The 20,732-nt window shown below is 37.9% G+C and overlaps 1 protein-coding gene across 1 annotated transcript in view; it reads right to left on the minus strand.

Moving 5' to 3' along the window:
* Positions 1 to 18,454, minus strand: part of LOC139685943 (uncharacterized) — a 283,104-nt gene extending 264,650 nt beyond the window's left edge. Inside the window, exon 1 of the mRNA XM_071583083.1 lies at positions 16,800 to 18,454. The gene's annotated coding sequence lies outside the window, so the exon portion shown is untranslated. The remainder of the gene's footprint in view (positions 1 to 16,799) is intronic.
* Between the last annotated feature and the right edge of the window lie 2,278 nt (positions 18,455 to 20,732).

Genomic DNA, 20,732 nt, shown 5'->3' on the forward strand with positions numbered 1-20,732 from the left:
ATATCCTCTTTTGTCAACCTTTCCCAATCCCTCCCTCCGCGACCCTCCTCCCCATAACTTCCCATTCCCCCTCTCCCCGGAGCGCACACATGCACACTTTGCCCGGCATTCATTTGCCATTTCAGCCATCTGACGCACATGTGGGACAAGGTCACGTGACGCGTGTGTAATGTCACCGTTATCCATCTTCCTTTCTCTGTCCCTCACCTCCCTCTCTTTCTTCATCCCCTTTCCTCGCCTTTCCCGAAATAAATGTTCTTCGTCCTCCCACCGAAATTTTCTCCTACCCGGTCACAAACTCCGCTCCGGTCGCTTCAGGACTCCCTCGCTCTCTCTTCCCTCGGACGCTGCCGACCCGACCCTATTCCCCCTACCACGTCCGCCTCTCCTCCCTCCTCTCCTCCCACGCTTCCACTCTCAACCAAATGTCCACGCACCCCCTCGCTCTTCCCAGCAGGGGCCTTCGACCGTAGTATCCCTCTCCCCGCATCGCTCCCTATCCTCCCCCGCCCACATCTACCCCGAACCCTCCAAACAAAATAGCCTCCCCCAACCACTTTCGGGACCTTCCCTCTCCCTATCCTTCCTCTCTCTCTCTGATCCTGTCCACGCCTCCGTGTTCAATGGTTACTGCCTGCGCTGTCACCCGGGCCACGGCAACAATCAACCGGGGCGTGTATTTACGAATGAAACCGGGTGACGAATGAACAGTAGGGGCAAGAGAGGGATGGGTTACGAAAAAAATGGCGAAAAAAGACCATTCCCGACTCCCTCCTCAAGGTTCCCCTCATCTCATACCGACCCTCTTTCCAGTCTTCCCTTTCTTTAACTCACCAAGGACCCCCCACTATCTATCCAACCCCCCCCCATTATTTCCCCTACGTCACCTCTTTCCCCCCTCTCACCTTTCATCCGTGTTTTCTAGATGTTTCACACCCCACCATCTTTTTGTTCTTGGAATTCCAAATAGTGGAATGCAAAGGTGGAACCTTTAGTAGTGGAATGAAGACTCCCCCTTCACACCTAACCTAAAAACTCCTTACCTTCTCCCACCCCCACCCCCGCTCTTCCTTTACCATCCCTAATCTTCCAGTCGTAATGCATTTGCACATTTTCATTTAAATTAATCTGTGTAACTGTCGTTAAAGCGGGAAGATTTTATTTTATTTTGGCGGGAAGGAGCGAATATCAGGATTAATTGCTATATTTTATCCTACGGATGGTAGAAAAGAGATAAGTATCAATCTGTATTTTGTTTTATGATAAAACTTTTTAAATTACCTGGCTTCTGCGTATTTTCCAACTGTTATATTATTATTAAAAGCGATCAAAATTGCAAAAGAATTTCAATACTCTTTCCTTATATAAAAGGATATTTGGGCGAAATTCAAATTAATTTTGTAATCCTTTAAATTTGAGCGTTCCAAAAAATCATTAATTAATTTTCATGTACACTGATAACAACGATCATTATTGTTTTCAAAGTTCAAAGCTAAATATATTCTGAATATTGTTTTACTGTCGACTATTCAAAAAACCTTGAGTGTATATGTATCTATTTTGCAATGTTTTTATCATTAATCAGAGTGAGTTTTGTCAATTACTCTTTCATTACGAATTCCCACTGAATAGTTTTCACATAATTATGTTGCGTTGGACTTTTTGCCTTAAAGGCTTTTAAAATTATTCTGTGTCACGAATGTTGGGATTGAAATTGTATTTTTTAATTCATGTTCATTGGTTCCGACCAAAACATTAAACATTCGTATAATCATCGTTGTTTCCCAAGATTAAAACTGCCATTCGATACGGTCGAATATTTTTTGAAACTTGCCACAATTAGTGGATTATGGAAAAAATTGTGAATATTATTTTTGCACTCAATAAAAAATAATGTTTGAGATTTCGCTATAACTTATTCAAAATTAATGCCTAAATAATACATACAATTTTGTGTTCTATATCTTATGCTTTCTTTGATTCTCAACTGATAATGCTCATAATTCACCCGTTGACTTAGGGAAACTAAAATATGTGGTCAGTATACTGCACACACTGACAATTGTTCCCACAAGCATAACAGTTTGTATAGTACTCGCCCTCTGGGTCTGGTCCTCAAATATTTGTTCATTAGTAGATCTCATTATAATATGAAAGGATTTGTCGAAATATGTTGGCACATAAATAAAAAATTGGAAGACACTAAATGAGACCTGGATCGAAAATCTCCATGTATGATTTCCAGAGTTGCTTCCTAAATTCTATTTGGTATTTGCATTTTTATTGTTGTAATGCTTAAGAATATTTAAATTTAGGCTTTGTTTGTTTATGAAACATTCCATAAACATTCGGTGATCATTACAACTGATAAATTTGATTTTTTTAAACCCAGAAGCACAAATCCGAGCTCAGCATTTTAATAATTTTCAATCACTCAAGATTAAATTGGAGCATGTTTTTGACTAAAATCAGTCTAATTTTTACATTATGAATTTAAAAAATCTTCATATCATTATTAAAATATGTTCTTGTGCACGCAGCAGGCAAAAGAGAGTGGTTTTTAGTGATGATTTGATTTAAACTGTTCCCAACGTGAGCCCACTAAAATAAAAAAATGAAACAAGAAGACGTCCAATACGAGGAAATTATTTATTTAAAAGTAATACATACAAAAATGATAGACAACAAAATTGAGGACTATGCACTTTTAATGTTTTTACTTTTTCAATCGAACGCCACCATGTGTTTCAATTCTATAGGAGCAATAGGTTTTTCAGACGTATGGGAAGATATCCTTATCAAGTGTTTCCTTGTAAGAATGAATATTACATCAAATTCTCTCATCAAAATTTTGACATATATCACATCTGAGAACTTTATGTTTATTTATATCTTCAATTATCATTATGAGTTGATTTTGAAACTCAACAACAAGAAAGTCAACGAATCAGGTAAGAAAACCTAAAGCATATAATCATGTTTCTCAATACCCCAGCCAATATACAAAATTCACCATTAAGGCAGGAATATAAATCTTGAAATACGTATTTTTCTGAACATAATGCCGTCAAACAATGATCTATTCAATATTTTCTAATTTGTTAAAGCCAAACTTCGCCTTCCACTGTTTCTTTATTTCTTAGGATAAAAAGATGATTCAGCATCGTTGCGTATTCATTGCAATGAGAATTCGGAAAAGGATTATTGTAAATATTTACCACTTTCTCCTTTTTTATTGCCAGCGAGTATGTTTTTAGATGTATTTTTAAACGAGCAAACCGAAATATAATAAAAGGTTAATAAAGTAGCAATAAAATGAGATTTTTCTTTGGAAACCCTCGTGCTTTGAATTCAATTATAAAAAAAAATTGATCAGCTATTCTCCAAAATTTCGAATTATCTCAATTTCAAGCATTGTACCATTGTACGTCCCTGAGAACTTCGTGCGGAAAGTGCGCGATGCACGAATGTGTCATACTGTGGAAAATAACGGGTGAAATCTCTTTAAATCCAGATGAATTAAAAAATAAAGCTAATTTACATCAGATGGCAATTACGCTAAACGATGAATAAAAAAATGTGAAACAAAGCGCATTTTCAGAAGAGAGGAATGAGGAGGCCAGGGAAATGGATAGCTGGAAGTTTTAAATGCACATGCAGATAAACAAGACGCTTGGGAAAACGTGAGCGCGGGAACAAATGAATGGCCCCGGCGACTCGTGCCGCAACGTCCGCCGACCCAACCCCACCCCCGCTCCCCCCTCGTCCGGACCGTGGACCGCCGTCCGTCTTCCCACTCTCTATCCTCTCGACCCTCTTCTCCCACTTGCTCAACCCTTTCCACCCCCATCCACTTCCTCTCTCCCCGCCTCTCTCACACCCTTCTGCCCCCACATCTGGGTTGGATGGAATCGGTTCTCATCTCCCTCACACACACCAACCCCAAAGTTGCACGCACATTCCCCCGTAAATGTTAAAACCCTTATGCCTTTTAACCCTCACCATTCCGAAGTGCAAGCGACGACGGGGAAGGGACGACGAGGAAGGAAGAGACCGGGAGACGGAGTTAGGGCCGGCTGGTAGAAGATCGTGGCGGGTCCTGCCCAGACGCCTGTCCATGCGTGTGCAGTCGCCAGGGGATGACGGAATTGTGGAAAGGGAGTGGGAGGAGTCGGAGGGGTGCGGAAACGGGTGGACGAGGAAGGAACGACCGAGTGTACCGCGGGAAGTGAGGGCCTGTGCGTGCGTATGACTGTGCGAGCGCCCTTTTGAGTGTGCTGTTTGTGTTATGTGTGCTCACTTGAGACTGCTCTCCAGTACGGAAGCGATGACGGGACGTCGTCGCCAACCACTCCGTTGGTGGTCGTCACGAACGACGCGAATGAGGGCTCTGTATAAGGCAGCACTGATTTACAAATAGAGTGTACAGAGTTATCAAGTTGCACCGGATGTGCAGAAAATATGTGGGTCCGTCAGCCAAATATTTTCGCAATACTCGATGGCGATATTCTTAAAGGCGTGGCAAACTCTTTGCTGAGTTGCTTTACCCATTTCCATGCATTCGACCTTATCTTATTAATATTTACAAGAAGGAAAAAAGTCTCGACAGTATATATCAAATTACTATCTTTAATTTTTTCTTGAACTAGATATGAACGAGGTTCAGTTAGTAAATAACTTGTAAAACTGGATAGAGGCAATAATAATAAGGGACAATTCTTGAAATTTGTTTCACTTTTCTGTATATTGACTCTGGGCATTCAATCCCATGTCCTTGATAGCCGGCAGTAAGTAAGTTTTTGTGTGCTGCGACAGCCAACGAGTACTCTTGGACTAAGGCTTGGACAAAGGGTTATCTTTTTCAAAACGTCGGTCATCCGAACGATTTTTTAGGGATCCGAATAGATAAAAATCACTGGGAACTAAGTCGCAGAATTGTACGGTGGATATTTGAAGCGTTCCCAATGAAATGTTCATAACAGCTACTGTGTTCGTCTTGCTGACATTTACGGCTTATTTCTTCCTTTTCATTCAAGGGGTAGACCAATATGGGTAGGTACAATTGTTGTTTGGCTGAGTATGATTTATATGAAACTCATGAACTATGCCAGCCTAGTGATTAAGTCATTTCTTCAAAAATTAAGTACAAATCATCGTCAGATTTTAATAAGCAGCAAAGGCATTAGTGAGGCGACGGGCTGGAGGGAGGAAATTCGTTGATGTGGAATAGGAATAGGAATATGTTCTCTTACTTTCAGGGTGCGGAACAATTTTTATTCTGTCCTCAGTGATTGGCATAATATTTTTCATGACACTGAAGATTAGTCGACTTAAAGATCCAGTGAATAATTTGGAACGTGGGGATGCAGAGGGGTGAGGTGGAGCGCGATAAGGAGAGGATTCAGGCGCGAAATAATGTGGTCCCTACCATGTGGGAAAGGTTTGCACACGATTTGCATTCCCGTTCCCTCCAACTCGCACAAAGACTCGGGTCTTACGCAAATTGACTCGTCCTTCACCCCATGGTATGTGGGGCCAGAGCAGGTGCGCACACACTCACCTCCATTTGCAAACCCACAAACGAACGAACGTTGAATGATCTAGAACGAAAAGCGCAAATGGTGGATAATAGGAAGGGGAATAGGATTTTATGGGCCTGGAAAATGATTTTAGAATTTTAGGTTTTAGATTTTCTTGTGTTTTTCGCCGTTTACGGAAGCTATGAATCTAATAACCATGATCTAGTATCTGTTTTTACCTTTATGATTCCATTAGTACATTATGCATCAAATAATTACTATAAATTCAGCCTTAATTAGAATATTATCAGTCCAAATCTGAAGAAGTTCGAGTGAAAGTTATCGATGATTTGTGGTATTTTACGAAGAATTTTTTTGATGTCTTAAAGTTAAGCTTTCTCTACCGGATGCAACATGCTGTACACATGTTCTAACTGAGGAATGACATGATGAGGACGCTTGTTCATCCGCAGTCTATTGAATTTACGAACAATTCGTTCTTTACGCAAAAATGTTTACTACATCTATTGTGAAATGTTTTGTGTATTTCAATCAAATGATTAGTCGTTTGTAGCACGTAGGAATAGTTAAAGATTTTTATCAGAATCGGTCACGGTATGCAATTTCGCGAGGAAGGAAGCGAGGATGAGAGAATGAAGAGAGAGTGGATGTAGAGGGAAAGACGGGTAGGGTCGTGGAGGGCAGAGCCGCGGGGAAAATGTCGAGGGCAAGGATTCCAGCGACAAGAGAGATTGGAAAACGGGAGTACTCGGCTGTCGTGTTCCTCCCCATAGCCGCGAACAAAACATTACGCTCCTCGGAGTGGCGTTGCTAACCTTGGTAGATAGAAGGAACGACAGGCACACACTCACAGTGGGTGTCCTCGTTATATGGGCCTTGCCATCTTGCCCTTTTCCTACCCGTCCTAGTCTTCTCTTGACATATGTATATTGCATCCTAATTTTGTAATTATGTGTAATTTAATATATATAAATATAAATATAAATAAATAAATAAATAAATAAATAAATATATATATATATATATATATATATGTAGGCATATATATTTTTGTGTGTACATATTATTCTTATATATATGTGTATGTATATATATACATATATATATATATATACATATATATACATACATATATATATACATATATATATATATATACATATATATATATATATATATATATATATATACTAATCCATTACTTCTATATCGTCTGATGAAGACGGATTGTTTCCGTCGAAATATCAAGAAATAACGTGTGAGTGTTCTTCTTTTTTTGTGTTTCTATATTGTGTGCTACTGTGTATTGTACTATTCGGCACTTCCGTGTTACGTCTACGAAAGTATATATATATATATATATATATATATATATATATATATATATATATTTTTTTTTTTTTTTTCCACTTCCCGACACTTGATACCAATTTGTCTCAATTAAGTAACAGAGTAATCAACCTGCAAGTGCTCTTCAAGAAGTTAATAACCATTTGTTTGAGGAATTAAGGTGCTATCATAATTTTTTGATTAATAATTCCTCGCATCATAAAAAAATATTGCCACATAAAAGAAGAGAGGTTTTGCATATTTGTTAAGGTTTTTATGAGATTTAATTTATACAAAATTAGTTCACATCGTCTTTTCCACTTATGAGCGAGATTCAAGCTGTGAATGAGCTAGGTTCAAATTTCGTGAACTGGCAACACCAAGTTAGATTTTGCTCTCAGACACACGCGCAACCACACACCAATGAGCATACAGACATCATATATACTCACACGCATATACGAGACACTCGTTAGTCTACTCCCGCTCCGCATCTCTACTTCTTCCATCATTTGCATGAAGAGTCCACCAGAAATCCCTTTTCGCCCCACCGGGAGTGGTAAAGTCTCTCCCTCCACCCAGACGTCTCTCCGACGAGATTCTCCAGAAAGTCGACCCGCTGGAACTGTTACCGTCCAAGTTAAGATCCCACAAACCCGCCGCCAACCACGATCAACTTCCATGTAAAAGTTTATTTGGAACATGCAAGCTCGTTTCGACACACCAGCACTCTGTAATAGCTTCACTTTTCCGTGGAGAAAAAACTTGGATATATCTTATATCGCTAATCCCTTACGTAAGTAGAACAGATTATTTAACTTTTCTTGCATGAAGTATGATTGAAAAAATGATTCATATCTAAGAAAAGAATGGTTTGAACAAAAAAAATGTCTACCCTTTGGCGAAATTAAGTTACAAATGATGGCTAAGTTGGCGATGAAGGGCGGATTGAAAGGTCAGAAGTTTCAAGATGCATTGCAAAAAAAAACAATATTTTAACTGGAAATACTAATCCATGGAAGATCAACGCGAGTCTACTGAGAAAAATTGTTTAACATGTAATTGAACAGCTTTCTAACATTCCAAATAATAATTGTTCAGTGAACTTGGCATTGAGTTGAATATAGACTGCATTACATCGACTTTGAATGAAACACTGAAATTTTAAGAACCCCCGCTCGTTCCAAGATATCACCACATGGGAATAGCTTCACTTGTCCGTAGAGAAAAAGTGATAAATCTTGTAGGTAAAAGGAATTGACTATAGAAGCAATTGGGTCTGAAATTGGGATAAAAACATATGCCCATATACCATAGGAGGTGGGTGGTAACATTGAAAATGTTAATATTAGATTGTAGTTTTTTCCTTCATTACTTTTGCAAGATGATTATCTTGACCAAATCATCTTAAGGAAAACAGGTTTATTTAAATTTATTATTATGGTTTCAAATCTAATTTAATTCTCACTATTGCCTTTCTATAAAAATTATAATGTAAATTCCTTAATTTACATAATTAAAAAATCAGTGTTATTCCTCGGCTTCAGGGAAAAAGATACGGTTAAAATAGGATATTTTTGGAGTACACAAGTGGATACTAATTTGCTAAAAACTTGATGCTAAATGTTACAGCCAATATGCTGACAAATTATTTGTTGGCTGAAAAACCGAGTTCTTCTAAATGTATCACAATGTTAAAAGCAAGATGTGGGTTGCAAATTTAAATATGAACTAGTATTTTCTGTATATTAAGAAAATTAAATATCAAATTATTACGCAGCCCTCTAAAAATTAATGTCAGTCTTTAATTCTCATTAAGTAATCATATTTTCGAAAAAACTTATTGTTATTTCCTTATTGATACAAATAAATTCATTATATTCTGTTATGCTTAAGAAACGTAGGAAAATACATATTTTATTCATGAGCATCGGAAATTTTTAATTGTCCAAAGTGATTTTAACTTGGATTGCCAGTATTTTTAATCTCATTTTTTTATTTTCTTTTATATACACTAATTGGTTTAGCTCGTCTCATTAGGGAGACATTTCTTGCGTGAATATTATTTTAAATAGAAGAACACATATATAACAACGCACTTTCATATGTATATTTAGTTATGAATTAAGTTTCTGTGGTTTCATTATAAAATACATTCGTATAGAAATGTATATGTGTGTATATATATATATATATATATATATATATATATATATATATATATATATATATATATATATATATATATATATATATATATATATATATATATATATATATATATATATATATATACACACACACGAGGGTCATCCGGAAAGTAGTACCCGTTCGTGAAATAAAGACACAAAAGTAAATATTAACAAACATAAAAAATTTTATTTGAAAGAGGATACTTTAAACTACTTCTCAACATAATCTCCAAGCAAATTAAGGCATTTGTCATAACGTGTGAGAAGTTTCTGTATTCCTGCTGCATAGTCCTTCGCCGCCAGCTCATTGAGATACGCGAGGGACCCATCTTGCACAAATTTTTGCATAATGCAGATGGTGTTTAACAATTTCATGAACAATTGTTCGAGAAACATTGGGAAAATGCTCACAGATGTCATCAATTGTGACGCGCCGATCGTTCCTCACGAATTCGTCAACTGAGCTCACCAGTTGGTCTGTAATGACAGACGGTCTCTCCGAACGCTCATCGTCGTGTGTGTTCCCCCTCCCCATGTTGAAGTTGCGACACCACCGCCGAACAGACGACTCGTCCATTACATTGTCTCCATACACCTCCTTTAATTGGCGATGAATATCACATGGGCGAACGTTTCTTGCATTGAGGAATTTAATCACTGCCCTCACTTCACAACTGGCGGCGTTCTCAATTTTTTTAAACATTGTAAACAATCACAGAAACAACACAGGCAATGCTAGCGTCACGCAACTTGGCTCAGAGAAGGCAGACAAGCCACTGAAGCTATCTGACCTCGTCCAGCGGCTACTCGCGTCGTCAGCACTTCATGCGGCACGAACGGGTACTACTTTCCGGATGACCCTCGTATATACAGGGTTCGTCCGGAAAATAAGTGTACTGATTTTTTCCCGCCGCTCCAGGCGCGCCCAGCACCGCTCTGACGGGCTGCGATTGGAGGGGGGTATGTTGGCAAGCGACGCTGAAAAAGGCAGTCGGCTCTGAGCTGTAGTATAGTGAGGAGCTCTGTTAACGCGAACCTCCACGCTCGACCCACGTCACGGAACGCGATGCCGGGGTTTTTGGAGCAGCGTTATTCCATCAAATTTGCGGTAAAGCTTGGGAAATCGTCTACCGAAACTGTCGGTATGATTAATCAGGCTTACGGGGAGTCAGCCATGTCCAGAAACATGATCTTTCTGTGGCACAAGATGTTCGTGGAGGGCAGAGAAGAGGTCGACGACGAACCACGGCCTGGACGCCCATCAACGACACTCACCGACGAAAATGTGCGAAAAGTTCGCGATGTACTGAACTCTGATCGTCGTCTTAGTGTTCGGATGATAGCAGAGCAGTGTAATGTGCCAAAAACAATAGTGCACGAGATTATTAGGGAGCAATTACAGATGCGAAAAATTTGTGCAAAGTTGGTGCCGAAAGTGCTCAGTGATGATCAAAGACTCAATCGTTTGGAAATCGCGACACAACTTGCGGATCACTGCAAAAATGATCCACATTTTTTAGAGAACGTTGTTTCGGGTGACGAGATGTGGATCTTTGAGTACGACCCGGAGTCGAAGAGACAAAGTGCGGAGTGGCACACCCCATCATCACCCCGTCAAAAGAAAGCTCGCATGAGCAAATCTCGGATCAAGGCGATGCTCATTGTCTTTTTTGACAAAAGGGGAGTCGTCCACTACGAATTTCTACCTGAACGACAAACTGTAAATGCTGCATTTTACATCCAAGTGCTCGACAGGCTTCGAAAACGAGTCGCCCGCGTCCGGCCAGCGATCAAAAACATCTGGCGGCTGCATCACGGCAATGCGCCGTCTCACACCGCGCTTGTCGTGTCGGACTTCTTGGCCAAGCACGGCGTGGCAACGCTGCCGCACCCGCCGCCCTACAGCCCGGACTTGGCACCACCGGACTTCTTTCTGTTCCCGAAGATAAAGAGGAGTTTGAAAGGAACGCGATACGGGACTTTTGACGCCGTCAAAGAGGCCGTGACGACGTGTCTTCGAGAGGTTCCCGATGATGCCTTCGCGGGAGCATTCCTGGAATAGGAACGCCGCTGGAACAAGTGTATCGGCTCACAATGGTCCTATTTTGAGGAATATTAGCTTATATATATATATATATAAATATAAATATATATATATATATATATATATATATATATATATATATATATATATATATATATATATATATATATATATATAGATGATTTCGTCGAGTGGTATATATATACCGTCGAGTCCGCCATTGGTATATACATAATATGAAAGAATGACGTAGAGGAAGACAGCTTAGGTCCAGGCATACTAGACAATGAGATAGAAAGGGCATTAAGGGAGATGAAACTAAATAAGGCTGTGGGGGTAGATAACATTCCCGTGGAACTTTTAAAATGCTTAGGAAAATATGGGAGGAAGAGGCTATATGGGCTGATCCGTAGCATTTCTGAGGAGGGAATCTGGCCGGAAGACTTTGTGAGATCAGTTTTAGTTCCTATTCCGAAAAAGGTAAAGGCCACGTCATGTGAGGACTATAGAACAATTAGTTTGATATCCCACGCAGCTAAAATTGTTCTCAGGATCATAAACAAAAGGATAGAGAATAGGGCAAATGATTACTTAGGGGATGAACAGTTTGGGTTTAGGAAGGGGAGAGGTACGCGTGATGTCAATGCAGTAATGAGATTATTAATCGAGAAGAATATAGAACACAACCAGGAGGTATTTGACTGTTTCGTAGATTTCGAAAAAGCGTTTGATAGAGTGAATTGGGAAAAACTAATGAGTATATTGCAGAAAATAGGAATAGATTGGAGGGAAAGGAGGCTAATCCGCAACCTGTACATGTCTCAGACTGCTCAGGTGCGGGTGGGAAACGGGGAGTCAGGATGGGCAGTGTTAGGAAGGGGTGTAAGGCAGGGTTGCCCATTATCACCGTTGCTGTTCAACCTGTATGCAGAGGAAATGATCAAAGAGGCATGGGAAGAACTAGAGGTAGGAATGAAAGTGGGCGGGGGAGTCGTAAAATCAGTTTGGTTTGCTGATGACCAAGCTTTAGTTTGTCAGTCAGCCAAGGGGTTGCAAGCATTGCTGAGTGAATTGGAAATTCAGTGCGACAGGTATGGGATGAGAATCAATATTAATAAAACAAATGTTATGCGATTTTCTAGATAGAAAAAGGCTAAGCTAATTATTAAAATAGGAGGGTAAAAACTAGAGCAGGTGGAACAGGTACCTCGATAGTGTTTTTTACCAACACGGTAAGAGTAGTAGGGGCGTAAGGAGAAGAATTGCGATTGGCAAAGAGGCTTTCACGAGGAGGAGGGAGTTGACGACAGGGACGTTGAGTAAGGATGTTAAGAAAAGACTCGTAAAAACTTGGATATGGAGATATGGAGCGTAGCTATGTATGGCGCGGAAACGTGGTCATTGAAGCAGGAGGATAGACGTAGACTGGAGGCTTTTGAAATGTGGGTGTGGAGGAGAATGGAGAAGGTGAAATGGACAGAGAAGAAAACAAATGAGGAAGTACTTGGTATGGCGGGCGAAGAGAGGGGTTTGTTGGGAGAAATCCTATGGAGGCAGGAAAAGTGGCTGAAGGGGGTATTGACCGGCAGTGGGATGTTGAAGACTGTAATTGAGGGGAGAATGCTAGGCAAACGAGGAAAGGGAAGGAACAGGATAGGGATGTTGGACGGGATGAAGGGAGGAAGAAAGTACTCAGAGCTAAAGATGGACCTGATGTAGAGTAGGATGTTGTGTTTTGCTAGGGGGCACAAATTATTTAATTAGTAATTACGTCCATCCAAAAACCTACCTTAACCGGTAGATTACCTAATAATAATAATAATATATGTAGATGTAGATGATTTCGTTGAATTAACACGGAAGTGCTGAATGAGAAACTTAGACAGAAATAAACGATATAAGAACACTTAAAAAGAACACTCACAAGTTATTTCTTAATAATTTCGACGGAATTTAGCTCCATCTTCATCGGAAGAAACAAGTACTGACATCTGACTTCATATTCTTGCAGTCAGTATTTCTGTTTCTTCCGATGATGATGGGGCTAGGTTTCGTTGAAATGAAGAAGAAATGACAAGTGAGCGTTCTTTCAATGTGATCTTATATTTTTTTTTGCTCTCTAAGTTATATATATATATATATATATATATATATATATATATATATATATATATATATACAGATCACTTACACGTTATTTCTTGATCATTTTGACGGAATTCAACTCCGTCTTCATCGAAAGAAATGGAAGTAATCATTACTTATATTTCTTACGATGAAGACGGAATTGATTGGATTCATTCGAAATGATCAAGAAATAACGTGTGAGTGATCTTTTTATGTGTTCTGATGTTGTTTGTTGCTGTCAAAGCTTGTTATTCAACACTTCCGTGTTACTTCGGCGAAATCATCTATATACTTATACATATGTATATGTGTGTGGTTATATATATAAGTATAATATATATTTATGTATATATATGTATATATATATATATATATATATATATATATATATATATATATATATATATATATATATATATATATATATATATATATATATTCCCTGTTTATATAAGTCCTAATTTGATGATAAGATAACAGACAAAAACCACGAATGTAATAACAATAGAATATAAATTTCCTTTGGTGAAATGATATCGTTAGTAAAAAAGACTCGTCGCATTGCAACAGGAAGTATTAAAAAATCATGTGGACCATAAGCAGAGTTTCATTTTATTTTTTTAGATTATTTTGAGTATTATTGCTTAGTATGAGAAAACATTATTTTTCTTTCGTGTTATATTTCAAACTTGAGCATGGTAATGACAACTGATGATAAATTTTTTTCTGAAATTGTTTTTAACTAAACTGAAAAAATTTTTATTTGCTTAACTACAGGATATAAATGTATCTTGGCTTGTCTAAAAAATCGATTTAATCCGCCGATAGCAATGCAGGGGTTATATAATTGATGCATAATGCCTATGATGTGCTTGTACGAAATTCTATGAATGTTTTGATTTTAAGGATTACTGAAATAATCTTTATTGAAGCCGTCATGTGGAAGTACGAAATAAAAGTAGAAAGTATTACTTTTAATATAGATATATTAGGGATTAATGAGCAGAATAGAGAGCGAAATACTTTATCGTTCACTTTGGAGTACTAAGAGGATTAAACGGCTTCTCTAAATCTACATAATAGAAAACGCATGACGGGTATAGTTATCTAGCATATTTCTGCAAAAGTATGGATATTTAAATATTCCCTTATTTTGCTAATTATACTTTCGTAACTTTTGTATACTTGTGTGTAATGCTGAATTGTTTGTATTGTATGGACCAAAATGTTATGCATTTTGGTTTATTTCTAGCATCATCGTAGTGCTAGTCAACAATTAATGAAAGCACTGCAGATGGTCATTTTCTCACCTTATGTCTGTCATGGTGTTTGGTAGTGATATATTAAGAAAACACTTAGTACATGCTTACAATTCTTCATGTGCAAATATTTGAGAGATTGTTAATTTGCATTATTCATTTATGTAAAGAAAAGTAAGCTCTCGTTACAGAGAAAAAATTGATTTCATAATACCGTTGATGTATTATTTTAGCAAATAGTATTTGGATAAATTTTACCCAGTTACTCGGATCAGTACCTAAGGACAAACCTCGATTAGTATATTGGGACTAAATTATGAATTACTCACCTAAAATCATTTTTAATACTTGGCTCTATAATTTATAACAATACCTCAACAGTTGAAAGTCATTTTTTAAAGTAACATGCTACTACTTTGTAAACATTGGCCAAAAGATAGGTGTTAATTTTCATGCATTGGATCTAGACTGGTTTGAACAAAATATAGAAGTTTCTAAATTGAGCTGAATATAAAACTGTGATGAAAATCATCATCCAGCTTTCTGATATTATATATTTAAACAAAAACTAGATACACGATATTATATTGCCTCCAACGCACTCAATATTATTCGATTTTTCCAAATTCGAGACGTAACGTTACACTAGCACCAGTTTTTTGTAATTTCGTCCCATTTCATTTACCCCTTACGGATCAATACGTATGGATAAAGTAATAAAATTATAAATATTAATATTTATGCATAACACTCGCGTAATACACTTGAAAGTTTAGGCGATTGATTAAAAATTTAGCGATAATTTTACTGAATTCAAAAAACTATCAAGGATGACTTTTACTAAAATTTTTTCTACTCAATACCGGAATAAATCGCTTTTTCTCTATCGAACACGGTAATTTAATTATTTATAAATGCATTAAGTTTATGAAATTATATAATTTATAAATACCAACTCTGGGTCTTCATGTCGTAATATTATGAAATATTTCATAAGATAGCCAACATTTAAGTTTAAAAGCAAACACTATTGGATATAAAATGGATGCTCCAAAACCTCTATTTAGTGGTGTATTTTCTAGCAAAGGGCGAGGATCTATTTCCGTATTTAAGTGTGTTTTCGAAAATATCCTAATGAATACTTTTAAATAGCTGATTTTACGATTCCTGTTGTGATAGTAATCACGGTATTTTGCTCGAAAATATGTATTCGTTGCGTGTGGCATTTTCCATGTGCAAAAAGTGAAAATTTAAGTATTACACGATCCCCGTTAGAAGTAACATATAACTTTTAATGCTAGACATTCTCTTTTCGAATTACTTAATTTATTATATTTATGTAATGTTACTTTTGATAAAATTTTAATAATATTATCGAAGTTGCATTAAACTTAAGATATCCGATGAGGCAAATCAAGCACAAAGTTAATTGTGAATCATCAATTCTCATTTTCACTTCCTCAGATCTGATCACGTCCGTTATTGACTTTCACGCTTTCTTCTGGCTTTACTTGGATAAAATTTATCACAGGAAAGTTTTTTTTCAATTCTTGGCACCTATGTTTTTCAATTCAGATTTCGTATATTTTAAAGTTTTCATTTATCTCCCATAACATACTTATTTTAGCTTCCTTTGAAATTGATCAAATTATATGAAAATTACCTTAAGGTTATCTTCTATTCCCATTTTTGAAGATTTGTAGTACCTAGGTGTTACACTCATGGCAGTTATTTTAAACAATTATTTAGATACTGTCATATTTATTTAAATAGTCCTTAGGGTAGTTTTCTAATATTTCTGCGGAGAAATCACCAGAGGAAAGAAGAGTTGTCACCCATTTCAGTTGCAGATGTACATGAAAAAATTTTTCGCGCTAGGAACTGATGCAGTTAATTCAAAAGATATAATCTGTCGGTTCCTAAGTGTCTAATCTTATCTATATTAAAATATATATATATATATATATATATATATATATATATATATATATGCTGTAATAATTTCCCTCACATAAGTTTGTGCTTAATTTTTTTATATATCATTGCTTATGTCAAAGGAGTAATGTTTATTAGGTCTAATGGTTTAAGAAGAGTGGAACATGTAAAAACAATGGTTTCGCTTTCCGCAAAAAACGCGAAATTATGTTTATAAAATTAATTTGAATGCTTCTTCCTGGCATATCAAATTGCCAATTTTTTGAAAATGATCTACGATGGTTCAAAATGTACTGCTTAGCTATTGGCATCTACTTAAATTACCTTTATGAGACTACCAGCAGAAGTGCGTAACCTCCTTTTCATATCGTACCTTTTGCCGGCGGATCCGGTAAGGCTGAGAGGCTTGAAGGCAACCTCAGCAGGAAGAGAACGCCGGATCCGGCGGAGCGGTGGCGGGGATCCGGGGCCCTTCGACTTGTCTCGGCCGGTGCGCACAGGACCTCTAACTTCTCTGTGACCCTACTAGTTCCAAAATCGATGCCATTCCGAGAAACTTCTTCGAAAAGCACACTTCCTTCTTTATGGGGTCTGCAATTAATTTGGGGAAAAATATCTTCACTCGCCAAGAATGGGTTAGGTAATCAAACGGAATAGCTTAGAATGTCGAATGGCTCCATTGGAACTTGACAAAAAAATCCTTTGCCTATAAGTCACCCCAAGTAAAAATGAGTTGAGGCATCCTAAAGCACTTTCTACACTGATGAGAAATGAGCAGTTCAAAAAAGCTCGTTCTTCAAATTGGAACGACCCAATGTTTCAGCGTGCTCCGGCCGACGGACGTAAAATATGCGGCGATGTGACTGCTGCGTGAGTTACGAAGTACTTACGGGGAAGTTGCTGCAAATGCATACCATTATCCTTATCTAATCTAATATTTTTTTAGAAGTTCCTATTGATTTGTGGTATTTCAGCGTATATTTTGACGTCAAATATGAGTAGTAGTAGGGGCGAACATACAGATAACATTTGTTGAAACACCACATACATCACTTTGTGTCCTCATATCAATAAATATCTACATAAGTTCGAAAATATTACTTGGATAAAACCCTTAAAAAACCGGTATTATTAACTTATAACCATTCGTTCAATTATTTTGAGACCGTATTCTTCTCTTCAGAAAACCTATTGCACTGGAATTGAATCATATCTTGCGTAATTCATCCGAGTCATTTTTATGTCTTTCTCTACAACATTTCAAATATTTTAAAAGTTTTTTGGCTCACTCTGCTGCAAACGCTACTTTGACAACTAGAATTTTCCCGAAATATCTCTGGAAATAGGACATTAATTGCACATGTGTCTTTAAATATGGGTGAAAAGTTTTTTGTACCTTAACAAGCCAGGCTGTCATTTACATTTGGCATGCGGTATCTCACTGGGGAACACACCCCGAGGCATGGATTACAGCCGCTAATTACGATTCTTCTTTGTGAGGGCCTACAGAAGAAAGACACAAACAGCAATTTCTGTAAGGAAGGTGGAACAGTCACGGTTTCCTCTTCTCCTTTCCGAGAACATTATCACAATTAATTTTCCTGGTTTTGAGGTTGCTCTCCCTCGCTTCATTAGCTTTCTTCTGGCTCCATTGCTCGGACAGTCTTCGACACAATTCCGCAGAGGCAAGAAGTTTTTTCTGAACACCCCCTTCTTCCCCGTGCAATATATGTATATGTGGTCTCTTTTTTCCACTGGATACACCCTTCGAACGAAAGGATCATACGTCCACAACCACTCGAAAAAATATCACGAAAAACACTGATGCGCGGAAACAAAGAAGCGGTCGGAGGGAAGGATAAAAAAAATGCACTCGACGGTAGTTCCTCTATCTGCCTTCCTCCTCCTAACTACCTTTTGTTTTACATCTCCCTCCACCACCACACCTTCCTCTCGAACGGCGGACGAAGTGTGAAAAACTTATTCCGAGCACGCGTCCCACCGGAGATGGGGGCAGTCACATCGCAAGGCGAGCACCGACTCCAAACTGGCGAGTTCAGAGGCGCGGTTGGAAGCGATATATAGGCGCGGTAGGGGAAGCAGAAGTAGGGGAGGGGGTCGGATAGAGCGGGGTAAGGGGCACGGAGGGGCGAGTGAAGGCGACGGCACACGCGGTGGGTCGGGGGAGCCGAAGGGAAATGGGGAGCGAGGGAGTGCGGAGACAAGATCGGGAGGAGGGTCGGAGAGATGGGGTGAAGGGTTGAAGGGAGAGAGAGTGAGAAGGAATGAGGGAAAGGGAGTGTGTGAGTGTGTGGTTCGGGGCCCGAAAGGGGTAATCCTGGGGACGGGGACCTTGTTGTGTGCGCGGGGAGTGAGTGAATGAGACACTGGAGCAGAGGGTACGGTTTAGGGAGGGAATAGGTGGAAGATGGGGTGTTGGAAGGAAAGTGGGTGAACGGATAGGTTTTCGAGGGTTGAGCGGAAGAAAGTTGGACGGATACTCTGACGGAAGCGAAACGTAAAGATTTTGTAGGAGTAAACGTTGGTTGGTGGGATGGAGCTGGATGAGGAACATACGGGGTCGGGTGGGGGAAGAGAGCGAAGAGGAAGGCAATTTGTCCATGCATTTCCGTCGGTCTCGTGCCCGAAGTCATATTAAGTACAACAGAAATTTGTGATGGAATAAGTTGAGGAAATAGATATTTTGGGTGAGTCGTAGGAGTAGTCATTTGTGCTCTCCTCAGCGCTTACTGTCAGCATAATTTTCTTTTAATTTTCCTTCTGGTATGGTCTAATGATTTAAATATTTGGATGAGTGAACATATTTGGGAGCATAAAATAATTTAGATTTACGTGAAATGTTGAATAAAAATAATCATGCATTACGGGACGTATACCTACGGAGATGGGAAAAGAGAACGAGGGAAAATAGAGAAATTCATCTATCATTGTTTATCAAATCATTACTGGATGAGTAAAGCTTAGAAAATTCTAGGTACAAATGAATCAAATGGCAAAATTAAGACTACACCAACAGCAATAGAACGGGGACTCAAGCAGATTTTTGTCTTCCCCAATAATTATTCCTACCTTAATGCTTAGTGGCGTGTGAACAGCCCGGCTCATAATATCTTACAGTGGGAGGAGAAGCGAGAAAAAGAATAGAGAGTATCACTTTCAATTTAATGGGGTCACCATTGATGAGGAGAAACAGCCTCGGCTTAAATCTCATTTATCAAGATGAATGTTGAAATAAATTAAGGAGTCTAAGCATTTTTAATTTATTTGTAGAAATATTACTGAGCACACAGTAGGCGGTTGGTCTCACTGAAGCCTTAACTTATTTTAATTTTAATTAGTTTCAAAAATCAAGGAATAGATTAAACATTTCTATATTTATTCAGCCTTCAGAAATACTTTTCAGAGACAACTGGACATCCAGGACAGGAAAATTTAATAAACAAAAGAAAACAGGTGTAATATATTAAATTATATTTGTAAGTCAAGAATGTTAATATTATCTGATTCTGACATAAGGATTAATTTGAAAAAATACACTATACTCTGTAAAGTTTTTTAGTATACAAATGGCGATTAATTTATCAATATTATTTTTTACAATTAAGTTTTGCCTGTTTATCTTATCTACATGCTAACCGCTGGCCTGGGTTTTATTTCGTGATATGATATGATCACAGATATATTTAGTGAATATGGTGCAGCAAAACAAATTTATAATAGGGTGATATGTCAAAAATCATTGAGCAATTAGTTGAATGTTTTGTTTTCTGATGAAAACAAAGCATATTGTGCCTATTTTTGGAATGAGGTCTGCAAAATCGATCTAGATTATATCTGCTGTAATTTGGAATATGTTTGGATGGACAGCTGTTTCTCGTAAAAATATCAAAATATAATGCAGACTAAATGTTTTGGTGTTCTCTGATATAACGGCGATAAGTAGAGCGAGCTTCTTGATTGACGGCTTTGACCAAAACGTTGATGTAGTTAATTCATTGGAGTACGGATAGAACGGTGGGAATTTAAGACACCATCTCTATGTAGTGTTTATTTAAAAAAATAAATTTGTTTTCGAAGAATATTAATGATGATATTATATGGTTCAGCTATTAATTTTTTTTTCTATTTTGTACGCTGGTAGCTTTTAGTTAAAGAGTATGGCATCATCTGTTTTAGGGTTTAGTTTGAAATGCACTTCCAGGGGGAGGGACTTTTTATCCCTGATTACGGCTTACGAAAGTAATTATATTACTTACTGCTTTTCAATTTAAAAAACGTAAAATAC

Source organism: Hetaerina americana, unplaced genomic scaffold (assembly GCF_022747635.1).
Source record: "Hetaerina americana unplaced genomic scaffold, ioHetAmer1.1.p SCAF_1, whole genome shotgun sequence".
In the NCBI taxonomy this organism is placed as follows: Eukaryota; Metazoa; Arthropoda; class Insecta; order Odonata; family Calopterygidae; genus Hetaerina; species Hetaerina americana.